Consider the following 13374-nt stretch of genomic DNA (forward strand, 5'->3'; position numbering starts at 1 on the left):
CCCACTTGCAGCAGTCAGGTGCCCTAACAAACTGTGGCAAGCTAGGTTACATTGAGGACAAAGTGTGAATGGAAAATAAATAATACGTCTCTCTGTTGGGGCGCAAGAGCTTTCCGGAGATATTCGGTCGCCCTTGGGGCAAAGGTCTTCTATCTGTGGGGCCTACCCCTGCCCCCGGAGGTGCCTGAGCATGTGTGATGGGGCCATGTTGCAACAGGCCACAGAATCGATTGAGTGACCCATTATAACATGGCGCCCATCGCACATGCTCAGTGTGACTAGGGGCCTGTGCTGTCAAGGGGCGTGGTGCCCAATCCAGGAAATAAACACGGTCTTAAAGCGCACTTTTCTGCATTTGGATCCCGCTTTCAGGCTGTGGTGGTTTCCTGCCCAACAGGCTCGAGAACTTGCGTGGCGCTTACACCCCCACCCGTGCTTTGGATACATTCGTTGTTTCCGGGGCGCTCCCCTGCCCCTGACCCTCAGAGTAGACCGGCCATGGAAAAGGTGCTTGAGGTCAAGGAGGACGAGGAAGGCGACCGAGGACCGAATCCTTGCCACTTTTCTGCACCCACTCTGCCAACGCACGGCAGACGGTGCTGATGGTGTGCAGTGGGCTGCAGGGGGTGTAGGTAAGAGTGCCCTCTGTGGCCCTCGCAAATGTTTTTACTTGTGATTTGATTTATTTAGCGGCTTCCCCCTCCAACTCTATTAGCCCATCTTGGTGGTTGCAGGGGAGGAGGAGGTCACGTGTGGACCTCATCCCTGTCCCTTTCTATGCCTGCTCTGCCGGCAGATAGTGCTGCTGTACGTGAATGGGGTACGAGGGGGTTCAGGTAAGAGTGCCCCCTCTGGCCTCACAAAGGTTCTTCTGCTTTGTGATTTTAGCACTCGTCCCTCCAACCATCGCATTAGGCACGCCTTGGAGGTAGCAGGGAAGGAGAAGGGCGAGCAGGGAGCAATTACTGTCCCCTTCTGTGCCTGTTCTGCCCATGTAAGTCAGATGGTGCTTCTGCTTTTGCAGAGGGTGGGAGAGGGCACAAGTAAGGCGTCGCAGGTGGGGGGCTGTAGGGGCTATAGCTCCTATAGCCCAGGCCTTCTGGTTGTAATATTAGTGTAGCCCCGGATCTTTTCCAGACCTAGCAACACCCCTGCAGGTAAGAGTGCCCCCTCTGGCCCTTTCAAATGATCTTCTGCTTTGTATTTCTTCTACCGGCCCTCGCATTGGACCCGCCTGGGAGGTGGCAAGGGAGGAGCAAGCAGGGTATTAGGCATCCCCTATTAGGCAGAAGGTGGCCCCGGGCAAGGGAGAACTAGTACATACAACAATACAAATCTGGCTTCCAGATGATGTGCAAACTTTAATATGAATCCAGTACAGGTGAGCCTGTATGCTTTAATGTCCTCTAAATCGTTCTTACTATCTTTGGTGCACATTTCTATCTATTGAGCACATTTGCAAAAATGCATAGTATTTATCAGTAGTATTTTTGTACAACATCACGTGACCTGGGTAATTTAAAATGAGATCCTGGAAGCTGCTGGTGTGAAGCAATTTAGGCCTTCTTATGCCACATAAAGGAGCTAAATATTTCCGTGATCTAGTTTAGCTAATTGAATGTAGATTTTAAAGATCTTCGAACAAGAGGTATTACTGATCTCCATGATTCGGTCTTGATATGTCTCCCTTTTCCTGTGCCTGATTGCCTTCTGGCAGCCCCTAGTTTGGGATAGGGACCGCAGCTTATCTTTCTGTAGTCCTGATCTCTCCCATAGTCTATTAACCCTTTAACTACTGTGCTATTATGCATGTCTATGCAAAGAGGACGAGCATACGTGCCCTCGGCACTTAAGGTGTCTGCTGCTTCTTTTTAGGTTGGCCAATTTGCAACACCACCCGGCCGTTTCTGTTGCTTTGCCTTTTACAGAGTGTTTGGCATAGGTTGTGTTGTGTGTTTCTTCCATTGTAAAAGCAATACATATATGATATGATATGATGGGTTATTTATAACACGCTTAATACCCAGAGGTTTCTGAGCGCAGACCCAGGGATCAAACCTGTGGTGCTCTGTATCGTCTTGCTTCCAAGGCGAGCACGTCGCCTACTGAGCTATCGTCCCGCGACTAGTTTAATGCACGGGGGAGGATATGTGTAGGTATTTACAAATCTGACAAATGAGGACTGAGCATGTGCTCCTTGACAGATGATGCCCCGTCATGGCAATGCACACATTCCAGACAGTGGCCTGCATTGTTATGTCACGATATTCCCACTGGAAATTGAATGATAAAAATGAAAAGGTCAGTTGAAATGCACTGATCTTAAGTAAGTTAGACAATCTAGTTACAAGTCACTGGTTGTCAATAGTCGTAGTTCATAATTTTAAGTTCATATAGTTCATAATTTTGAGTTCACTTTGATTTAATTGAGTTTGAGTAACACATTGTAACACGTCTCCTCTTGTCTTGACTCTCTGGTTAAAGTTCACCAATTGTCAATAGTAACAGTTGCATTTGTTAGGAAAAAGCACAACCAAGGTCTTTCCATTTGACCTTATGTGTCATGGCTCAGGCCAGCCACTGAGCAAACCTGAGTTGAAGCTTTTCCTTTTCATCTCCTTTCTATTAAATGACACCTTTTTTTTTTTTGGAGTGCACCATCTGTTAGGTATGGGTCCACACAGTGACATAAGCATCACACAGTCTTTTATTAAGTATGATACAGGGACAGCAGGTACCCCCTCAAGAGGCAGGCTCCAACTGACCAAACTCAGAATACACAGTGAAACAAAACACTCCAAATAGAACTTCATGACATCACAATGCCACTCTTTTTGCTAAACATATTATACTGTAATGTGGCACAATGATAACACTGGGAAGATTCACCTCAACACATCTCCTCCCTTCATTTTGTGGCAGGTTTAACCCAGGTAATAATCATTTAACCTGACCGGTTTGTTCCTGACCCTGTTGGCATTCAAACTAGTGTTGTTGCTGGAGGCTGTACTCACATTTGGTTTATACATATGTTCTTCCCCTCCATTCTCACATGAAACTTGTTCCTCTCTGGTTCCCTCACCAGCTTCACTGTCCACCATATTGCGCTTAACCAATTTGGCCATTGACCAACATTCTCCGCCCTCCATGATGACAACATTACCTCTTATCACAGCAATTTTCTTTGGTCCAATAAACTTGCTCACAATACATTTGGGAGAAGCCCTGGGATTCTTAACATAGACCCAGTCCCCCACTGACCATTGCATCTCCTTGGCACCCCTTTTTGTGTCAAACCTCTCTTTGTATTCATCTTGAGTTTCCCTAATGAGATCCATGATCCTTTTCCTGTTGACATGTACACTCTTCGCTAAATCCAACCAACCCGGACACAATTTTGTCCCTGGTTGTCTGCCTTTGAGGGACATGAAAGGTGAAATACCAGTAACCGAGTGTGGAGTCACACAATAGTTCCAGACCATCTCCCTGAGAACTGTCTGCCACCTCAAACCTGAAGCCATCGCTAGTTGCAATCCTCCCTTGAGGAATCTATTAGCTCTCTCGACAAGACCATTCGCTCTGGGCTGGTATAGTGCTGTCCTGTAATGCTTGATACCAAACCTCTTGAGAAACTCTACCATCCTATCCGAACAGAATTGTACCCCATTATCAGAAACAAGTTCTGAGGGAAATCCTTCCCTATAAAAGACTTCCTCGAAAAAATCAATCATTTGTGAAGTTGTTGCTTCTCTAATGGCTTTCCACTCAACCCATTTTGAGTGATAATCCACCAGGACAATAAGGTATTTGACACCCTCTCCTAGTTCCTGTATGGGCCCCATTAAATCTACTGCCAATTTCTTCCATGGCTCACTTGGAACACTTACTGGTCTTAAAGGAGCTTCCTTAATAGTCTAACTTTTGTCACTTCTGTCACATTCTTTGCAGTTCCTCACACATTTCTCTACCTGACCATCAATACCTGGCCACCAAAAGAATTGTCTGATATGCCTTTTAGTACCTCCCATGCCTAGATGGCCTTGGTGAGCTATGTCCACTAATTTGGGCCTGATCTCATATGGGGGTACTATTTTCATTCCTTTTCTGAGTTGAGACCCATCCTCCGACATGCTCAACTCCTCTTTAATACAGTAATAAACATCATATTTCTTTTCAATGGCCCTCATTACGACCCTGGCGGAGGACCATGGTGCAATTTGCACCATGGTCCATGGCGCAAAGCTGCCAACTCCGCCATGGGGGTTGGCGGACTTACCGCCCCATTCCGACCTTGGCGGGGCGGTAAATCCCCAATCCCCATTTACCCTTCCCCATTCCCATTTTTGCCCCATAGGGTATAATGGGAGTGGGGAAGGCGTTAATTACGCCACCGTAAATTACGGTGGCGTAATTAACAACAGGTCCCGTAGCGCCATGGATTTTTCCGCCCGGAAAAACCAGGCGAAAAAAGCACCATGGCGCTACGGGAACTCGTAGTAAGGCGGAAAGGTACGCCATGCATTACGTTGGCGTAAACCCCTTTCCGCCAGGGTCGTAATGAGGGCCAATGAGATCTTTTCTGGGCCAACCACTTCTGGTCCACACTTTTACTTGCCCCAAGACCTCATCCATAACATCAGCTGACTGCCACTCCTCTTTGCTTATGGCATTGTGTACTAAAGCACAAATACCCACAGTACTTTCTGCACTCACATCCTTGACACTCTCGTTCTGTGCAGGAAGTCTGGACAGACAATCAGCAATCACATTTTCCCCACAGGTATATACACCATTCTAAAGTCATATGCTAACAAGTCAACCATCCAACGAGATATTCTAGGTGAGCCTTTAGCCCATTCCGCACTGCCCAGTAACTGAACTAAGGGCTTGTGATCAGTCTTAACAACAAACGACTGACCCCATAGAAAGAATTTAAAATGGGCAACAGCCCATGATACAGCTAGGGCCTCTCTCTCCACCACGGAATAATTGCTCTCCGTCCCCTCAGCGGTCGGGAGGCAAAAGCTATGACATGTTCAATGTTGCCATCATATTGAAAAAGAGCGGCACCCAGACCTAATGTGCTTGCATCTACAGCCAGCACAGTTCGTCTGCCAGACACAAACCCTCCTAAAGAGGGTGCCTTCACAATGCTATCTTTAATCTTACTAAAGGCATTTTGACATTCTTCTGACCACACATATTTAGTTCCTTTTTTCAATAAATCTCTCAGAGGAGATGACATTGTAGCAATACCATCAACAAACTTGTGGTAGTACTCCGCCAATCCCATGAACGAGCGTAGTTGCTCCTTGTCAAGAGGTTGGGGAGCACTCACAATACTATCCACTAAAGACTTCCTGGGGGCAATACCATTACAGGAGATTTTATGCCCCAAGTAATCCACTTCCCTAACAGCAATCTTGCATTTCTCCCTCTGTACAGTCAGACCCGCTTCTCTCAGTCTGACTAAAACCGACCTAAGTATTTTGTCATGCTCAGGACCATCATTTGCAAATATCAAAATGTCATCTTGAAACACCGTTACTTTCTCAAGACCTTTCAATACCGTTTCCATCACTCTCTGAAATACGGATGCCGCAGAGGCCAACCCAAAGGGCATCCGGTTATACTTGAAAACACCCTCAGGAGTGATGAATGCAGTCAAGTGTTGACACTCCTTAGACAACGGAACCTGATGGTAGGCAGCAGAGAGATCTATAATGGAAAATAACTTGGGTTCTCCTAGAGTGGACAAAACTTCTGAGATATTAGGCAACGGGTGTCTCTCAACCACTATGTTCTGATTGAGGCTACGTAGGTCAACACACAATCTCATCTTTCCATTGACCTTAGTAACTAAAACCACTGGGGACAACCATTCCGTGGCTACAACAGGTTCAATCACCCCTTTGTCAACCAAGCTTTTTAGTTCCTCTTTGAGTTGTGCTGTCATCTTCAGTGGTACCTGTCGTACCTTGTGTACTACTGGTTGAGCATTGTTCTTAAGTCTAATGTGATGTTCAAACTCTTTAAGTCTTCCCAAACTCTCAGAAAACACTTGTGGAAATTCCTTGGTCCAAGAGTCCCCCAACTCAGCAATGGTGACAGGGTCCGGTGCGTTGGCTTGTACCCTTAAACCCAGCTTCCTCTGCTCCTCCCAGCCTAGCAGAGAGGTCCCTTTTTTCGCCACCAGGATTGTGGCTTGGCATCTTCTTTCCTTGTACATGATTTCTGCACGGAATTCACCCAAGATATTTATATCAGAGTCTGCATATCCACACACCCTGACATTGGTGGCTTGTATAGTGTTACTACTCCTTCCCAGAATGTTGGTTAGTGTCTCTTGAGATATGATGGTCCAAGGGGAACAAGTGTCCACTTTCACTTGGAGCTCTATTCCATCTACTTGGAACTTGTCCACGGGACCTTTGGTCATCCCAGACATCTCTGAAATCTCGAATATGTGCCTTGGTGTAAGTTCTTGAGCGCTGGATACTTCCTGGATATTGTACCCCTTTCCGATGCCGTCTTCGTAATTGTCCACTGGCCTGAACTCAATACTATTGACAGCGTTACCCTTGCAGACATTGGCAACATGCCCTTTATTTTTGCACTTGAAACATTCCGCATATTTTGCAGGGCAGGCCGGGTAGTTCATACCATGTCTTGAACTGCCGCAACGAGAACATGTATTTCTTGCATTTCCTCCTCCTCTCTTGACTGTGGGGACGCCAACTTTCTTCTTTTGATTAACGACACAAACCGAGGACGATGGAGGATTTGATTTGTCAAGCCTAAGTTCTTTGACATACTCTGAAGTCTGCTCAATACTTCTTGCTAATTCTACTGCCTCATCCAATTTCATATCCTTTGCAAGAAGTTTTTCCTGTACTTTCACGTTATTGGTGCATCTAACCAGCTGGTCTCTGATTAGGGAATCAGTCAAATGTTCAAACTCGCAAGTGTAGCTCAGGGATCTGAGACAAGCGATGTAGGACTCCACCGACTCTGAATTCTCTTGGGCTCGCTGGAAAAATTTGTGTCTCTCAAAACTGACGTTCTTCTTCGGTTCGAAGTGATCCCGAAGTTGGTTTAGAGCAAACATATATTCATCCATGTCCCCTGCCTCAGGGGTATGGTGTCTGGAGAGTCCATCAAAAATTCTGCGTCCTTCTATGCCAAGGTTGTGTAGTAGTAAGGCCCTTTTTCGCGCAGAGGGAAATCTTTCACCTCCCATCGCCACCTGGTAGTTCTCAAACATATCCTTCCACCTGTCCCATGTGATTGAAGGTCGGCCTGGTTCACTCAGAAAGGGCAAGGGAGGTGGAATGGAGGCAGCCATGGCTACAGGACGATATTAAAATTCAGGCAGACTGTTGCATAAAGTGAGAGGTAAATGTAACAAATGCACTCTTCTTTACTTCCTTTTTTTTTTAGATTGTAAGAATTGCAGTCCACCACTAATATTCTGTTAATCACTGGTCTTTACCCTGTTGCCGTCTTGCAAATTAGCTTGCTGGGAGACACTGTCACAATAGTAGGACCGGGGCTTCTGGAGGCTGAAACATTTTGGAGTGGGCGTGGCTAGCCAACCCACGTGAGCGGTGAGCGCTCGCTGTCAGATATTCGTTGCTGTTCGTGATGCGGGTGGCCCAGGATTCCCTCCTCGACCTGGGGTCTCGCGCGGCCTCCCAAAGCAGCGGCAGCTGCACTTATGTTGCTCATAAGCTGGGCAGCGGCTCGCGCTAGGTCCGCGCGATGCCCCTCGCTGCATTGGGGCTCGCGTAGGGCTCCACGGCAGCAATCGCTGTCCCAGCGCCGAGATCAAAGTTGGGTCGCGGCTCGCGCCGGATCTGCGCGACGCCCCTCCTTGCTTTTGGGGCTCACGTGGGGCTTCACAGCAGCAGCCGCTGCCTCAGCGCCGTAGGCAAGGCCCGCTGCAGCTCGCGCTGGGCCCGCAGCAGCCGCTGCCCCAGCGCCGAAAACAAAGCCCGCTGCAGCTCGCGCTGGGCCCGGGCAGTGCCTCTCCTTTCCTCAGGGCTCGCGTGCGACCCCAAACGTAGCGGTCGCTGTGCTAAAACTTCAGGGAGCCTGACTTGCCTGGGTATGGCGCTCACTCCACCTCCTGCCCGCCTCTCGCCTGCTGTCGCCGTCGGAGGAGGAGATTCTCTGGGAAGGACCGGAGACCGGCGAATTCCACATGAAGTACCAATCCCATCCTCGTCGCCAATGTTAGGTATGGGTCCTCACAGTGACATAAGTATCACACAGTCTTTTATTAAGTATGATACAGGGACAGCAGGTACCCCCTCAAGAGGCAGGCTCCAACTGACCAAACTCAGAATACACAGTGAAACAAAACACTCCAAATAGAACTTCATGACATCACAATGCCACTCTTTTTGCTAAACATATTATACTGTAATGTGGCACAATGATAACACTGGGAAGATTCACCTCAACACCATCGCTGTTCAAAAGGCTGGCAATATCCCTCTTCCACTGGAAATTGACCTTTGGTCTAGAACAATGGCCCTTGCATGCTGTCATGCGGCCCTCTACTGGACTTGGAATGTACCATGTACTAGAAAGAAAGGAGTGAAAAAAGTGGAATTCCTATTGATAATAGGAACTCCCGTCCCCTGCACACCTCTTGATATTGGACAACTAAAAGGTCCAAACAGAATTTAGACAGGTGTCACAATTTTTACTAATTTTTTTGATTTTAGAACAACTAAATTCGTAACTCATTTAGTTTTGCATTACTTGAATAGAAAATAAATTTCAATACACACAATGTTATCTGAAACGTATTTATCAACTTAATACTTTTAGTGCTTAGTATCAACGAAAGTCAGAGTTCAATTCACTCAAAGAGACAAAAAATACTAAACATTCTCAATGTGGAGCTCTACACGTTTCGAGAGTGTACCTCTCTTCTTCAGGAGTAATAACTATTTCTTTAAACACAGTGTTTCCTAATGATACCAGTAATTCGAAAATGCTTTAAATGTAAATTTAAACAAATAAATCCAATTTCTGTTTCAAACACAAAACAAAAGTATTTTTCTTTTCTCTTGACTTTAAGACTTCAAATGCCCATTTCGATGTGGAATTATGGAAATGTCATCTTATGAGAGAGTTCTCTGGTGTTCTGTGAATGATAGTGATATGTGTGTTAGTGGACGATTAAATCAAAAGATCTCTATAGTGTTATTAAGTTAAGTTTCATTATAACTACCTGTGTATTGTTGTCAAGGCTTGTGCATTTCCAAACTCTGTAGTACACTGTGTGTCGTCGTGTCTATCCACCATAGTGCCTAGTCAGCCTACATTCTACCTAAATAATAATAATATGTGTCAGACTACAATCATATACTTTTTCAATTCTGCAGTTTTAAACTAATTTTCCATACAACAGTCAATGTATTACCTGTGTGTCGCAGCGTGGATTCTAAAGATGTTAACAATTTCACGCAGCTCCAACACAGGTGTAGATTCCCGTTTGTTTTCAAAAAATCTATACGGATAATAATGTGTGTAAGAATTTGTGCTAGTCATTTTAAAAAAAAATATATATAATGATAATTCCTTGTCCTCCTTCTTACCTCTGTAGGAGAGTTCCCTCGCCTTAAAAGTGTCCGGTAGCTTTCTCGTGGGTAAAACAGTTTGCTAACCACCTTAGGCTGCTTAATGGCATGTGACGTGCAATCTAATGTCATGTGACGTGCAATCTCGCTCACGTGATGTCCTGGACTTCTGAGAGTTGTAGTGCCCTCGGGCATACAAATTCCTCAGTGGTTAAGTGAAGTTGTCAAAAGACCTACCCATTATCGTTGCAAACGGGTGCATTCACCCTGGGAATTTTATATTACTTTGTCGCACCGCCTCATTATTAACATTACAGCTTTCTCACGGGTGAAACAATTCACTAACTTTGTGTTATGTGACGTTCAATCTCAGTCACGTGATGTCCTGGACTTCTGGGAGTTGTAGTGCCCTCGGGCATACAAATTCCTCAATGGTTATGATATGATATGATATGATATGATATGATATGATATGGCATTTGTAACGCGCCTATACACAAGTGTTTCAAGGCGCGACGAGGCAGGGAGGGGGAACAAGGGGAAGACAGACAACGATCCTACTAGGCCAGGTGTCATTCAGACCGCGCAAGTGCAGGGGTAGGGGGAAGGGAAAAAATGCAAGGGGAAGGGGAGGGTGGGGGAGTGCAGTACAAATAAGTAGAATAGAAATACAATAATAAATAAATAGGGCCAGCTGGTGGCAAGTGCATGGTAAGTGCAGACAAGTGCTGGGGGGGGGAGGCTGTTGTGATACAGATACAGTCCCGCAGTGCATGGGTTTCCATGGAGGCAGTGCAAGTGAAGACTGACTGGGCCCAGGACCGAGGTCGGTGAGAGTGGCCCAGTTGCAGAATCAGTGCAGTTTTGGTGAAGAATTTAGCAGGGGAGAGGGAGAGAGAAAGCAGAAGTGAAGAGGAAGGTTTTGAGGTGCTTCCGGAACCGGAGATGGTTCTCCTCAAGTTTCAGGGAGGCAGGAAGGCTGTTCCAGAGGGAGGCCCCTGCCGCGAAGAGAGATCTACCCCCAGCTCGTTGCTTCGAGAAGCGGCTGACCCTGAGGGAGTTGGAGACGGATGAGCGTAGGGCTCGGGAAGGAAGATATTTAGGAAGAGAGAGTTGAAGGTATTTAGGTCCCAGGCCCCAGAAGGCCTTGTGGACAATGCAGAGGGTTTTGAACTTAATCCTCGCAGCCACTGGGAGCCAGTGTAGAGATTTCAGTCCTGGAGAGATACGGTCCCTGGGCTTGAGGCCAAGGACAAGTCTTGCAGTTCTGTTCTGGATGAGTTGCAGAGGGCGGAGAGTGGAGGCAGGCAGATTAAGATAGAGGCTGTTACAGTAGTCCAGCTTCGAGAGAATCAGGGCTCGGGAGACAATGAGCTTCTGGAGGAAGGAGAGGAAGGGAAGAATACCTCTGAGGAGGTGCAGCTGGTAATGTGACTTCTTAGAGACGTCAGATGTATGAGGAGAGAAGGAGAGTGTGGAGTCGAAGATGACCCCGAGGTTTTTTGCCTTGCAGGTAGGAGCAGGAAGAGGGCCAAGAGAGGCCGGCCAGAGAGCTGCAGGGAAGGAGGGAGTGGGTGTGCCGATGAGTAGGATCTCAGTCTTACTAGCATTAAGGCAGAGGTCATTGGCAGCACACCATTCCTGGATAGCAGACAGACAGTCAGAGATGAGGGAGGGAGAGGAGGAGGCCGAGGGTAGCCTGAAAATGAGCTGGGTATTGTCCGCATAGCACTGAAAGTTGGGGCAGAGGGCGGCGATGCGGTGGGCAAGGAGTGCCAGATACTGGTTGAACAGCCAGGGAGAGAGATTAGATCCCTGGGGAACGCCACAGGTGGAGAAAAAGATGTCAGAGAGGAAGGACCCAAGTTTGACCTGGGAGGGTCCATTGGAAAGGAAAGAGGTCAGCCACGCCAGAGCCAGACCAGTGATACCCAGGTTATCACGGAGACGGTTGAGCAGGATGGCATGGTTGACAGTGTCAAAGGCAGAAGAGATGGTTAAGTGAAGTTGTCAAAAGACCTACCCATTATCGTTGCAAACGGGTGCATTCACCCTGGGAATTTTATATTACTTTGTCGCACCGCCTCATTATTAACATTACAGCTTTTTCACGGGTGAAACAATTCACTAACTTTGTGTTATGTGACGTTCAATCTCAGTCACGTGATGTCCTGAACTTCTGGGAGTTGTAGTGCCCGTGGGCATACAAAATACATGCACTATGTCATTGTGAATGGGTGCGTACACTCTGGGTGTGCTTCTCACTTTATCACACCTAACATCAGTCAACCTATATATTTTTTTAGTATCGCGAGTGATATTAATCTTCTGGCAGTCAGGAAGAATAGTAGTTGTCATCACATGGTTTTTACACACATTTCTCAGAGTTATGTCTACATGCACTTCTCAAAGTTATAGTGCTTGCATTTATACATTATCAAATGGTATTCATGTTGTCTATACCTAATTTTGGTATCCTGTGTGAATATATTTCATCTGATAGTATGGAATTCTGGGAATTGTAGTGTTTTTCACTAAGTGGTGTCTAGACACATATTATTATTCGTACTACTTTTTTTATAGAGATGTACATAATATATGTAAGTTGTTAAGCTCTAGACTGTCTTTTCATTATTCCACACCATTTCACCTTGATGTTTCTTATACAGCAATATGAAAGCAAATATGAAAACAAATATTGGTAAAAAAAGAGTATTCAAAGGAACGTTAATCAACCATTCTCACCGCAACAAGTGCTAATTTCATCACTATTTTTTGCTATTTTTCATAGGAATACATTCAGAGAGTACTCTTCATTCATGCCTCTGGGTTCTAAGGCATCTAGTTTGTGTACCCAAAACATCTCTCTACGGGATCCGATTTGTTGTAGGTTCCCTCCTCTAGCTGGTCGTGTGATGATTTCAAGAACTACAAATTTGAGTTGTGAAATTGTGTGTCTGTGATCTCTAAAATGTCTTGTAACCGGTGACTTCAGATTTCCTGTTCTTATGTTAGACTTATGTTCCGAGATACAGTCTGTCACCCATCTCAGTGTCTGACCAACATAATACTTGCCACATGGGCAGATTAGTCCATATATTACACATTTGTTCTCACAGGTGGCAAAGTGTTGTAAATTAATCTTCTGACCTGTGTATGGATGTCTGATCATTGGACCTTTTTGGACATTGTTACATTGGCTACAATTTAAACAGGGAAATGTTCCTTTTTTTTGTTTCAACAATAGCCATTGTTGTATTGTACTTGTTCTCTCTGCCTTTACCAGAGAGTCCCGCAGGTTTCTCCCTCTAGTGTAGGCCATTAGTGGTGGTTTCGGAAACAGGATGCAGATTTGTGGATCCAATCTAGTAATTTTCCAATTTTTGTAATTTGTCCTTTTGATTTTTGTACTATTAGTAGAGTACTGTGACAGATAGATTAGTGGAGGATTCTCCTTATCTTGTTTAGTTTTTTGAATGAGGAGATCCGATCTCTTCTTTAGTTGACATTTTTCTTTAGCCTCTGTTAGAATTCTTTCCGGGAATCCTCTCTCTTCAAATCGTAGAATCAATTCACTCTCTGCTTCTGTATATGTACCTTCATTTGAAACGATCCGTTTAATTCTTTGCAGTTGGCTCAAAGGTAAATTGTTTTTAAGGTATTGAGGATGGTGGCTTGTGAAGAATAAACTGTTATTCACATCTGTAGGTTTCCTATAGACCGTTGTTTGCAATTTCCCGTTCTCTGGGTAGATCTTTGTGTCTAGGAAATGTACTGCCAG

At 45.7% G+C, this 13374-nt stretch overlaps 1 protein-coding gene across 1 annotated transcript in view; it reads right to left on the bottom strand.

Moving 5' to 3' along the window:
• FBLN7 (fibulin 7) overlaps positions 1-13374 on the bottom strand; it is a 710294-nt gene that overhangs the window by 124273 nt on the left and 572647 nt on the right. The window lies entirely within an intron of this gene.

Source organism: Ambystoma mexicanum, chromosome 4q, assembly GCF_040938575.1.
Source record: "Ambystoma mexicanum isolate Mex_15411 chromosome 4q, UKY_AmexF1_1, whole genome shotgun sequence".
Lineage (NCBI taxonomy): Eukaryota > Metazoa > Chordata > Amphibia > Caudata > Ambystomatidae > Ambystoma > Ambystoma mexicanum.